Source organism: Macrobrachium nipponense, chromosome 9, assembly GCF_015104395.2.
Source record: "Macrobrachium nipponense isolate FS-2020 chromosome 9, ASM1510439v2, whole genome shotgun sequence".
In the NCBI taxonomy this organism is placed as follows: Eukaryota; Metazoa; Arthropoda; class Malacostraca; order Decapoda; family Palaemonidae; genus Macrobrachium; species Macrobrachium nipponense.
In genome coordinates, this window is record NC_061110.1 from 74,290,039 (window position 1) to 74,302,105 (window position 12,067).

General features: G+C 35.5%; 1 protein-coding gene across 1 annotated transcript in view; it reads right to left on the reverse strand.

Moving 5' to 3' along the window:
* The window catches only part of LOC135218401 (uncharacterized), a 701,048-nt gene that overhangs the window by 533,967 nt on the left and 155,014 nt on the right, over positions 1 to 12,067 (reverse strand). The gene's annotated exons all lie outside the window — the stretch shown is intronic.

Consider the following 12,067-nt stretch of genomic DNA (forward strand, 5'->3'; position numbering starts at 1 on the left):
ACTCGCTTCATGGAAGCTGAAGATAATTTTGGTGATTCTTAATTCGTGACATGCAGTCATCGCAATTCCTGTTATGACTTTTATTTTTAGCTTTTAAAGTATTGGATTAATACTCACTAGTCTTGTAAATGATATAGCAGTAATTGATAAGAGCGTTCACGTATTATATATATATTATATAGTTATATATATATAATTTATATCTATATATAATATATATAGATATATATATTATAATATATTATTAATATTATTATATATATATATTATGTATAATATATTATATATATTATAGTATCATGTGTGTGCTGTGTGTGTGTGTGTGTGTGTGTGTGTGTGTGTGTGTGTAAGCTCTTGGGAATAACAAGACTTCTTATGATGAAACTTTGTTTTTTAGTATAAAGGATGTTCATTTACAACTAAATGATATATTACGGCTCCGTTTGAACAACTTAGTGATATGTTGTTGTTATTTTCCTTTCATTTCTATCGGTTGGCGGTTACGCCGGTATTGTAAAACAAGATCATGATAGAGCGACACTTTTCACATTGATGTCCCAACAATATTATAAGTTCTGTATAAAAAAAATGGCTTGGGGAGGCAGAGATTCTACTCGCCTTCGCAACAATTCTCTATCATTAGAAGAGTGTCAAGATTAAATCACGTTAACAGTGATAAATCTGTTTTCCTGTTAATAAGTATGCAACCATTTAAAGTTCGTCTGAGCTCTAATACAAGAAAGAAAATGCTATCACGCCTTCGGACTGTAATTTTCGTCACATACATATCACATTGGTTGTGGGAACTGTTCATTAATTTACCTTCAATAATCATCGCAACTCTCTGGCTATCTCGCTCATCACTTCGTATACGACAGAAGTACCATATCTCGCATTATTAGCCATGGCAGATTAAAGTATTTCACATGAAATGAAACGACAAGACCCCAAGAAAGAAGAAATATTCAAATTTTTTTAGAAAACAATCACATCACCAAAACGCTTCGATTTGGCCTACTTGGTAAGGATAATGGTAAGGATAATCGATCAGAATTTGCTAACTTTACAAACTATTAAGAATAATTATCAATCAAAAATACAAGTAGGTCATATGTGTGTGTGTGTGTGTGTGTGTGTCAAATTTAGCATACATTCAAAGGATTCCCACATAACCTAGACATAACACTTCCACTCTGATTGCAACAACCCAATGCCGACGCACCAACAAACCAACATGAACTTAATTCACCGCTCACTTTAACAGATATTTTATTCTGGAACAGGCCAATTCCGCTGGAATGAACTTAGGACAATCCAATATTTGTGAGGTTAGGTTAAACATTTTCAGTATTTTGATCTGATTTGATTTATATAGATTTTTGGCATTATGCCAAGAACTGTGGCAACTAAGGCCATTCAGCGCTGATACGGAAATTGACAGTAAAACGTTTGAAAGGTGTTACAGGAGGAAAATCTGTTAGGAGAGGGTGGATAGTAAGATGGTAGAAAGAAAATATGAACGGAGGTACAGTAAAAGGAATAGAAGTAGTTGCAACTAGGGGCCGAAGGGACGCTGTATAGAACCTTAAGTAATGCCTACATTGCACCGAACGAGGTGCACTGACGGCACTACATCCCTACGGGGATTTTCAGTATTTTGCCTTTATTTTGCCTTGCTTAACAGGGGATTTCTCCAAAGAGAGAGGAAAGCACGATATTTCTCACAGCCACATGTATACAGATGGATCGTGGCTGAGCCCCTTATACAAAATACATCATTATTAGCAACACCATACGCATGCATATATAATGGTCATAAGCAGCACACTGACCCACTATAAACAATGACATTAACCACTGCCTTGTATGCACTCTTGCAATCACAGCTATTAAGCCCTTTCTTTTAATTGCTTCTTCTGCTGCATCTATCCAGCACTTTCTAGGTCTTCCTCTCCTCCTTCCTCCTACCAACTCTCTTTTCTGCAATTTTTATCAGCCTCTTGTCCGTTCTTTCTACATGAATGCACCATCTCAGAACTATCTAATCAAGCATTTCACATGAACCAATATTTTTACCAGGTCTATTTATCATTAGATTTTTTACCCTTTGAATTCTTCTACAAAGACATTTCAATTTTCTACCAAATCTTTGGCACGCATCCTAAAACTAGCTTCTAGTTTTAGAAGATCAGATGTTTATTATTACCTTCTACACAAAATGTCCTCAATACATCCACATTCAAGTTATAGGAATAACATAGCAAGCTTTCACCAAGTCCATGCATTTCTTTTTTATTTTCCAGTTTCTCAACAACCGTCTCATGACAATATCTATATCTACACATATTTCTTCTGATTCCGAATTATATTGCCATTCCCCTTCCAATCCCTGTCTTCCTCTTTCCCACCGTTATCCCTACACTAAGGGGTCTGTTGCCTGATGTGCCTTTCCTTACAACATCAGGCATGGTTTATTATTTGGCAAAGGGGATTTTACGACCGCATGCCCTTGCTGTCATCAACCATAGTTATTGGCGGTGGGCCTCGCCTTTGACTAAAAAGTCCACCTGCAAGGCAGCAGTTTCCACAGTTATTGGCGGTGGGCCTAGGCTTTTACTTAAAAAAGTAAAACTGCAAGGCAGCAGCTATCCTTTTAGTCGCCTTTTACGTCATGGAGGACCTAGGGTGGCAGAATTCTTACACCTCTACCACGGGATGGTTCCCTTCCAATCTCTGTCTTACCTCCTAAATGAAAATCCCACACTACACCTTGCATCATATACTGCACTAAGCAATCTTATGTTGCTATGAGCAAGTCATCTTCATCACCCTCACCCATTCACAGAGAAACAATTATTCCTCTTTAAAATTACCAAAAAGGCACACTGCAGTCAGCAAACATCAATAGTTCCTTTTATGTGATGACCGACCCAGCTCTGTAGTGTTGTACTTGGGACAAGTATTTCAAAGAAATATTCAAAACTATAACGGTGGCTATAAGAATGGCTGACTAAAGAATTAAACTCTGAAGTAACACTTTCTTATCAATAAAATAAGGATTACGAATCCACAGCTGTAACCTACGGATCACATCTTCTAGTATATTATATACAAGGGGAAACGCAGCATTATGGTATTAATTCACTACCCGTCGGAGACCGACCAAAATAGTTGATGAAACATGGGAGATTCAAATCTGACCAGAGCGTGGTGGTTGTTACGAATGATGTTTTTCAATCGCAATCCTAGTCAAGAAAAGAACGAGGATATGTTTGTAACTTCTAAAGAACTATAATTCTTAACCAGCATCTATGCCCATATCAATGCCAACTAGTTGCGTTAATCAGACCACGTTATATTATACTACGAATTTATAAATGGACATATGTCTTGTATGCATTAAATTACACACACACACACACACACACACACACACACACACACACACACACACACACACACACACATATATATATATATATATATATATATATATATATATATATATATATCTCATAGATGCATTAAATTATTCAGTTATGGATGTTCCAGTTATGGATGTTCCAGTGACTGATACTTTCAGGAAAACACTGTTTGTTTTAACACATACAGACACTGATAGCTTCAGAATATTACAAGAGGATATTATGGTAAAAGGAAGACTTAGTCAGAGAATGTATAAAGATAAATGAAAAATTATAATCCAAAAACATAAGGAGGTGGAATCGTTTACGAAAATTTACAAAATCAGAGGATGCCCATAAGTAAACAGTTGATTTATGTACTTAACATATCTATGCAGGAATGAATATTCTAAATTTGATGCTAGCCTGAACTCAAATAAACAAGATTACAAGAAGAGAGAGAGAGAGAGAGAGAGAGAGAGAGAGAGAGAGAGAGAGAGAGAGAGGAAGATTAGAAGAGAGAGAGAGAGAGAGAGAGAGAGAGAGAGAGAGAGAGAGAGAGAGAGAGAGAGAGAGAGAGAGAGAGAGAGAGATTTTGTCTAGACAATGAATACAAAAACGTAACCAATCAATACCATTTAAAATGAACAACAAAAGATAACCTAATATACAATTAGGTGAAAAAAAAAACAATATAGTTCCACTGAATCTCACATTTGCAGTAAGACGAAACGTGTACGTGTACCTGAACACAATGTATAACGATACGTATTATAGGATATACAATATATCAAAAGAGAGAGGCAAGTTAAACATGAAGCAATGCCGTCTGGAGTTTCTCTTTAATAATCTCAATACCAAACTCGTGAATATATAATTAGTGTCTTTTATTTTTTGGCGAGCACAGGTTTGAGATGACCGAAAATTGAAGGGTAAGGTATTGCTTTGTAAAATATGGTGGGTATTAAATACAAAATACTGCCAGTAACTTCATTATCTTCTCCGCACTTTCACCAATTTTTTTTTCTTTTTTTGGTGTGAGAAACTAATATATAAAATGTCCACAATTAAAAATCATTGACTATTCATATTTCACATTGCTTAGTTGCACATGCTGACTACACTAAAATAATCAGGTAAAACGTAAATTTAAGAAAGAGGAAACAGACCTAATAGGTGTTTCATAATGGTTTAAACTAAATTTCATAAATATGGTAAGAACGCATCTGAAATCGCTATAAAATCAGTTTTGCTTACCCTAATCATAACTTCTCCTTTTTTGCCACCGAGTTTCCATCCACCATTAAATCATCTTTATGGTTTAATAATGAGAACCAGTTCTCAAATCTGTGATTTAATTTTTTTCGTTAAGTTTTTTATGAAAGACTGCTCTAGAGCAAACTTTAAAAATTGTATAAACATTTTGGCTTTTTTAAAAGCAAAATGAGGTTACAAGGATTTACTCCCTTACCTCTACTGAAGGATTACTGTCTTCCATTAGCAGTCTCCTAAACCTAAGTAAAAAAAAAATAAATCAGAATCTAATAAAACTTCTGACAATCTCGCACCACTCCTCTCGTCCAACTTCCCGGTACTATGTAGCGTCGTTCATTCAAACGTTTAGATAATTCTGCTGCAATGACCCTGTCACTCAGGTCCGCACCCCTTTTGCCATTTCATTATCCAAATTTTGTATAATTATCTAACCTCAAAGGTACGGAAAATATTATAGGCCAGATAGCAATTCCCCATGGGTTGTACAGAGTTGGCACATAAACTTACATTAGAAGCTCTACCATCTTCTTTGCCATCACTTTAGACAATGGTATTTAACCTCCATCTTTGAAGGGCACTTTTACTCAATCACTTACCAAGGAAAGTGACTGCCCTAAGCATTCCATTAAGCATCATATTACTCCTGAATCGACTATACATGAAGTTTTTCACTTCACTTCTATTCTTATTTTCTATAGGATCTAGAACCTTCTGCATCTTTCAGATCTATAAAACTCTCCTATACTACCTTACAAATACGATCTTTTCTCAGGGCAATTAGGGAAATTAATTCATTGTTTTTATATATCAAAGGTCTTTGATTTAAACAGGGTCTGATTTTAATTTGTGAAGCCCGTTTTAATTTAAAAAGTAATCAATCGAGAATCTTTCCAAATTAGCTTATTTCTACTGTAACTGGTAAGAGTTACACATAGCGACTTTCCCATCTTTGGTGATGCTCTTTTGGGATTTGTTGCTTCACCTTTCCTAGTTCTTTTTATTTATGTAAATTTACATTCACATCCCAGACATTTTGATCTTGCTTACTAATTCTAATATATGAAATGTATATCAGGATGGACCACTAAACTTGGCTCATTTTAATGCTTCCATGAAAAATTTCTTTCCTCTCTTTTATCATGTTATCAATTTATTTGCAATAACTAACGACTATTACTGGGAAATCAAAAGCCTCCAATATACCAGTACTTTGGAATTAGAAGGAAATGTCAACATGTCACAGAAAGACCATAGGCATCTGTAAGTCGGCTTTTCATAATACACGCGTCTTGAGGTGTTTCTTAGACTGCTCTGAACAATTACTTTTAGTTTGTTGGACATATGCTAACATATGAAGTAATTTTCACATACTTGGAAAGGCTCTCCACAAACACACAAACACACACTATTCTCAATGTTAAGTTGAATGGCAGCCTTTCTAACTAATACACAAAGTTCTTACCCCAAAATCTCGCTTTAATTTTTTAAAAGGGATCCCATATTCAACTTTTTCTGCACACTAATTTGGCACTGTTCTCGAAAGTATCTACATTGTATGACTGCATGTTCCTTCTACTTTTTTTTTTATCTTAATACACAAGAGGCTTCGCAACCCACAACGACAGTGAGGAATTTTCAGACATGAAAATTAAAGGGTTTGATCAGTGTCTCACTACACACACACACACACACACACACACACACACACACACACACACACACACACACACACACACACACACACATATATATTATAATATATATCATATATATATATATATCATAGTATATTATATATATATATAGAGATATTAGTTATAGATATAATTAATATATATGTGTGTGTGTGTGTGTGTGTGTGTGTGTGTGTATGTATATATATATATATAATATATATATATATCATATATATATATCATATATATACATATACATATATTACTAGATTACCAGACTGTGTTAGCATAAAGTATATGAAGAGCAAGTTGATATATGCATGGTGAGAAGTGGAGTGACCGGAGTACGTTACGTCATTACATGATTGAACGGAAAGAAAAAGAATTAATTAGCAAAGCAAATATATAGAGAAAGGCAAGGACACAATACAAAAGGCACCTAGACAGCATGAGTTCCCTGTCTCAAAATATATTCAAATTACATTAATGATAAAGTACCAAAACCAATATGTCGAGACTCCCATGTTCCTTCTAGACCCATCACATTTACTATACTCAGTATTTCATTAATCCACCACATTTACCCTGTCCAGTATTTTATTAAAGCTATTGTTTGTAAATTATGTAATTGGGGACTGGAAATGACCGGATATTGTTCAAATTACTCTTAACCACGGGTGGCCAAACGTGTAAATTCCCACTGCTCCATGTGCAGTTCATGTGATGTTATAGAATTGATCAGAAAGTTCAGAAAGACACAAAGCCGTATGTTCCAACTCTGTCTTATGGATTTTACTACATTACACAGCGCTTGACGATAAAAACACGCACTTCAGCTACTCGTGTCACTTCTGCTAGTGTGCTGATCGTGACAGCAAAGAGAAAGTTAAGGTACTGAGAAGTCATTCCAGTGCCACAATTGACTAATTACTAGGTGTATAATTCACTGTTTAGGTCAACCTACACAAATGGCATTTTCGGCAACAAAACTACTGGGGAATCCGTCTTGGGACTCTTGCTCGTGATGAAAGGGTAGTAGTAACAACTGTGCCAGGGGGGCCATTACACAGCACGTCACCAGTGAGTGGATACCATTTCCAAATGAGCTGGAACATCTTAAGCACGTTCCATCAAACCCCTCTGTTGACCCAAGCAATTTATGTGCATGATAATTAGCCAATTTATAAAGGCATGGGAATAGCACACTTATCAATAAAAATCTACTTAGAATCGGAAAGCTAAAACCTTGGCCACCCCCACTAAGCGAGAAAGAATACGTTGAAAAAACACCGAATATGCATGTTTGCAAACAGATACAAAGAGGGAAAGAAAAACTTCATGAACTGGAGTAATTTTTTCCCACCAATAATTTGTCATGCTTTGATGCAATATAAGCTCATTTCAGAATTACCAGTACGATCGAGATCTAGTAACATTTTTCCCAGGAACAACTAATTTCTTGGTTTTATAACAAAACAGTGCTGACAAGCACCCTTCACTCCGTGATGTATTTGAACAATGTAATGAAAACTGATTCCTGCCTTCGACTAATGATCCTTCAAACGTTCAGTCGTGTCTTCCTGATCAGCTTTGTTACAAGTTTACAAAATACACGCTAAACTCGATACATACTTCTGACGACACTTACCAGACAGTCTCGCTAAAGAAGAAGAAAAGATCGGTATCAATGCTGCAAAGAATGACTGAATGAGAATTGGCTGGCCTTCCAGCTACCGCTATTGCCCAAACATGTGCATGATCGACTACTGAATTTATACTAGTTCTCTATAAAAATGACACGAGGCTATTGCGTGGTCATGGATTCGAATATCGAGGAACCAAATCATTACCCTCTGGAAATAACGAGATTGCAGAGAAATGATTTTAACATATACATAAGCATATAATTTACTCAGGGCCTAGTGAATCTTCTTTAAATATTGCAGAGAAATTTACTCAGGGCCTAGTGAATCTCTTTAAATATTGCAGAGAAATGATTTTAACATATACATAAGCATATAATTTACTCAGGGCCTAGTGAATCTTCTTTAAATAGACCAAAGCGGACATCACGCCTTAGAGCAGTATGAAAGAAGGCAATCTGCAACAAAATTAACCAACCAAGGTCTCAGTTTTAACCCGAAGCATGCACAATCTGCCTCTTCTTCCTTAAATTATCATCTCATCTTTACGTTCCAACATTTATGCTCTACTACTTCGCCGCATGGTCTTGTATAATGTTTCCTCCTCATTTTATGTACTCTTGTTACAATGGCTTTCCACGTTTTTGAAACACTGGCAAGGGAATTAAACAATGATCGTTAATACTCTAACTTTTAGTTTGAAAAGCAAGAAATCTGCTGTGTTTTCTCACTATAATAGAGAATCATGTTTCTTGAGGGGTATCATCATGACAGCTGGAATGGAATCTGGTTAGAGCAATGATCCCCGCAAAAAAATCTGATGGTTACGCATTACTACACAAAAAACCACGAAAATATACAGTACGTGGATCACTCCAATCCCCTGCTTGCCTGTCAGCTCCGATGCTGTAACATAACTAGAATACTGTATCACTAACGGAAAAAAAAACGCATTAATCTTAGCAAACGGAAGGAAAGGACTGGACGCACTTACGATTTACAAAACACAAATTCTGCAACGAATCACAAGTATGCAGGAGAAACTGATTCTTGTAAAAATCAGCTTAATTACTTCCGATTCAACTAACATAAGGTAATCTATATCAAGCTGGCGATCAGCGACGAAAACTAAATGTAAAAGAAAAATCCTTAGGAAAAAGAGAAGAGAAAGTTGAAGCAAGCAAGGCACAGAGAGAGAGAGAGAGAGAGAGAGAGAGAGGAGAGAGAGAGAGACATACAAGGGGACCCATAATCTCTTATAACTGAGGTTTCATTAAAATAATACATTCCCTCTCGCAAATACTTCTTTTTCCCGCTGGGCAGTCTTGCTGGTCACGAATCTAGGCCGAAGCTCTATAAGAGAGAGAGAGAGAGAGTTCTTATCTCGTCACCACCACAGCTTCCCTCTCCAGCTCCTGGTCGCACGAAAAGATCCAGACTTGCGTAAAGGAGATGTGAAACCAGATAGCCATTGTGCTGAAAAAAAAAAAGTGACCCACTTGCTGACGTACTGTACAACGTATTTAAAATACTATAAGTTTCGTTAACGAAACTCAACAGAGTCTGAACATGTTATTACGACGCGCCAATATATCGATATCAATAAAACGTGTAAATCTTAATTTAATAAAAGGAAAACTATCTCTTAAATACCAATATCTATTACCATACTGAGGTACTACCCATAATTTCTCATTCACAAAACCCAAATGACAAGTGGTAACAAAACGAAGGCTAGCAACAGCATGTGATGCATAAACTTAAAAATAAAAAAATAAAACTCATCCAACAGACCGTGTTTTTAAGATTAGCTTATTTTTTTTATGTGTGTGAAACACCTGCATGACCTAATGTCTCGTATCAAATGAAATTTCGTGTACGCTCGGAGATCAAGTAATGAGTGTTAATTACATTTCTCCCGTGCCATGATACCTCTCATGTATAAGAATGGTGGTTATTAGTGCTCTCGAACCACGACAAAAAATTAAGACTAAAACTTTTCTTTTTTGAGCAGAGAGAGAGAGAGAGAGAGAGAGAGAGAGAGAGAGAGAGAGAGAGAGAGAGAGAGAGAGATCAATACCTTTATGTTATTTACCAGTTTGAATACACGTCCATTAGCTCTGCGGGTAAAAAGCACATTATCAATTTGTGGTTTAAATGCATAACATACATTCCACCTTTTCCATTTTCATACAGTTTTCGCCTACAGTTTCCGGCCCGTAAGTAAACAACGTTGCTTTACCAACAGATATTTGCATTGTGCAATCATGAAGGAATACTCGAAAATCAAGTCATTAACGTATGATATCGATAATACCCTTGCAATTGAAGAAAAAAAATCAATCACACAAACCATACAGAAAAGAACAAGTATGTGGTAAATTGCATCATCAGCGAGAGACCCAACAATAACAGCCATGTCCCGAGTGTGTGGTGAGTGTGTGGGACGCGCGCTGCGCGCTAATGCGTCGACTACTTCAGTCCGGATCTCTGTTGCAAACACTACATAACTGTGTTGCCTGTTAGTCGTGCGTCCGCAGACTGGGTAAAGAAGGGTATGGGGCTAACAGCCTCACCTAAAGTAACCTTCTTTGAAAATGATGGCAATGTATACTATGGTTGTAAGGAATCTAAAAAAAATCTATTATTTAAAATGTTTACCTTTCCTAAGATGCTCCTCACCATGTTATGAAGTGTGCAGCAATTTACTTAGATATTATATATATAATTATATATATTATATATATATATATATATATATATATATTATATATATATATATCATATATATATATATTATATATATATATATATATATATATATATATTATATATATATAATTATATATATATATTAGTATATTCTATATATATATATATAAATATATACTAATATGTAATAATTAGTTTTTGATATATTTGTTTATTCAATATTCAAATAAGTAATTTGCAAACTTCGAAAATGTCAATTAGCTTTTATATTCGGGACTAAAAACATTAAGAGGTGGTATATAGGAATCAAGGTTTATCAAAGCTTAAAACGATTTCTTGATCTGCAGTCGCACTACAGAATAGGTCTAGTACAGATATACAGGAGGATGTCCAGAGTGATCAAGAAGAAAATGAAAGATACTGAAGGCAAATAAAAATAAAAATGGGGATACGGTAAGCAAGAACTTTTGGGAGAACACGAAGAGTCGTAAATTAAGACGGAGAAAGGTCAATGAATAAATGGTTCTCAGATTAATGAATGTAAATGACAAGATACTGTCTGATGTGAATGCAATACTGGGCTGAAGGGTCATGCGTCTGTTTGACAATGCTTAAAGAAGAGACTGCCAAGGATGTCTGGATGGGAGGAAGTCAAAGAATAGAAAAAGACCATGAGCTGAGATGATGCAGTAAGGAATGGTGATAACTGTGACTGAGTGACTGACAGGTTTGTACGGTATGTTTGGATGAGAGGAATGGTTCTAAATGTAAGAATTATAAGGGCATAAACACTGCTTTTTTTATACCAGAAGCTATAAAGTAAGATTTTCAATAACAAGTGTAACAGGAGATCGAAGAATTGATATGGGAAAAACGGTGCTGATTTAGATATTGAAGAAAGTGTACAGATCAAGATCAATTGTATGTAAATGAAAAAGGCTTATGGAAGAATTAAAGGTGTGGCAAATATGACGGTGTTGAGGATGTATGATATATAACCTGTTGTGACAGTAAGTTTTCATGATGGCAAGAAGGTATGAATATGTAGACAAAATATGCAAAATATTGTTTGACATAATGGCGCAGTATTTCCTTGGCTGCTTAATATCTACTGGATATAATCCTTTGAGAAGTCAAAGATAAGAAATATTACATGTTACACATAAATACAGAGCTGTATGATGAAAGAAAATAGTCGTGAGTAGACAATGGACTGTTCATTGGTTACAGATAACAGAAACTACTGAAAAAGACTGAAATGTTTACATGAGCATTAAGTTCAAAGTAAATTTGAGTAATGAATGATGGGAGAATGTGAGTGGCTAATTCATGCATGTATTTGGTAGGAGAAAAGAAG